Source organism: Vicia villosa, unplaced genomic scaffold (genome assembly GCF_029867415.1).
Source record: "Vicia villosa cultivar HV-30 ecotype Madison, WI unplaced genomic scaffold, Vvil1.0 ctg.000436F_1_1, whole genome shotgun sequence".
NCBI classification, from domain to species: Eukaryota; Viridiplantae; Streptophyta; class Magnoliopsida; order Fabales; family Fabaceae; genus Vicia; species Vicia villosa.
In genome coordinates, this window is record NW_026705207.1 from 855,653 (window position 1) to 857,266 (window position 1,614).

The following is a 1,614-nucleotide window of genomic DNA, read 5'->3' on the forward strand; positions in this document are numbered from 1 at the left end:
CCCTTACTCAACCTTTTGCTTGTCTTTTCAGTTTTCTTTCCTGTTGCTTTTCTCAATACCATTTGTTACTTTTTTTTCCATCCTATCCTATCAAGTCTGCAGCAGATTGAACCTATCAGTTTTGCTTGCAACTATGGATTTGGTTGAATCGATACAAACCACTTCTCTCTTAAATATCTTTCCTAAAACTATACCAACATTCAACTCTTTCAAAATCTCTCATTTCTTTAAACCTGTTAATATTTTGTGTGTGTTGAATTTGTTATAACTTTATTGATTAAAGCTACTATTTTTTCTCTTCGATTTTCTTCTTCAGATCTTTAGAAGATTGTAGATGAGATTTTGGATTTGGAGCTAATAGTATATCAAAGGTATCTTATCTTCAAGTTTTGATGATTTTATGTTTTATTTTTATTTTCATAGCTGTAAAAATATTATGGACGAAACTTTGTAATCAAGAGAAGTTTGATGAATGAGCCTTTATAAAATTTGGTAAATCTCCATCTTTTATTTGATTTCTTTGTTAGTTTCATTTTAATTTTTTTTTTTTATGTTTCTCATAAGGGTTTCATGATTTGAAACTCATATTTTTGTTTCTTTTCCATTTTCTTCTCCATATCTATAAAAGTTTGTGGATGAGATTTTGAATCTAGATCCAATAACAAATCAGAGATATCTATGTTCAAGGTCTGGTGATTTTATGTTTTACTTTCATTTTTAGATATGTACAAATATTTTAGTTTCATGTTATCAAATAATCAAATTTTTATATTTATTTCTTGTATAATCATACATCTGTTTTTCTCTGCTTTGTTTTTTAATTACAGTGAAATTGATTTTTGTTTCTGAATTTACACAGAATGATCAAAGGGAATATGAACTGATCTAACAAGAAGAGGATGCAGGTATATGTATCTCTTTCCTTTTTATTTATTTTGTTTTATATCAATTTTGTATCTACAAGGAGAATAAATTAATTTTTCATGATTTTTTTTAAGGGAACAACAGATAAATGCAGGTACCTCCCATACTTTTTTATATTCACTTTTTATATTCTCAATTATTTTTCTATTTTGGTTGTAAGATTATTGTTGATTCTCTCATTTGCTAATATAATGTATTAAATAAATTGAGGTATATTGATTCTATTCTGCTTTTGGTTAAGGTTGCTTAGTGCATCTAATTGATTACTAATTAAATTCATTCTAATTTTTAAGATAATTTCCTTTTTCAGCTTAAAGATTATGTTCTTCATTATCATTTTTTGTTATATATTTATTTCAATGTTAAGAGTTTCAAAATAGTTTTTATTATCTTATTCAACATCACGTGCACCTTTGTGCAGTATTTTTTGTTAAAAGAAAAGTTAAGTTTTAGTAGGAGAACTTTTGTATAGCTACTCTGTCAAACATTAATTACATTGGGTGCTCTGTGATAATTGACAGTAGATATGTATTTTTTACAATAGTACATTGGGTGCTTTATACGTATGATCAAGCCTTAGTTTTTTGGTACAAGCATGTCCACTGCTTGCCTTTGCATGTTGCACTCTGACTGCTCTTTAACCATATTTTTTATCAACCAAAACAGATAGTCTGATACACATCATGTTGA

General features: G+C 27.2%; 1 long non-coding RNA gene across 1 annotated transcript; it reads left to right on the forward strand.

Moving 5' to 3' along the window:
* Nucleotides 1–399: 399 nt before the first annotated feature.
* LOC131628243 (uncharacterized) lies at nucleotides 400–1,221 on the forward strand. Its single transcript, XR_009291702.1, has 2 exons — nucleotides 400–687; nucleotides 860–1,221. It is a non-coding gene; the product is annotated as an uncharacterized LOC131628243 (long non-coding RNA).
* The last annotated feature ends 393 nt before the right edge of the window (nucleotides 1,222–1,614 follow it).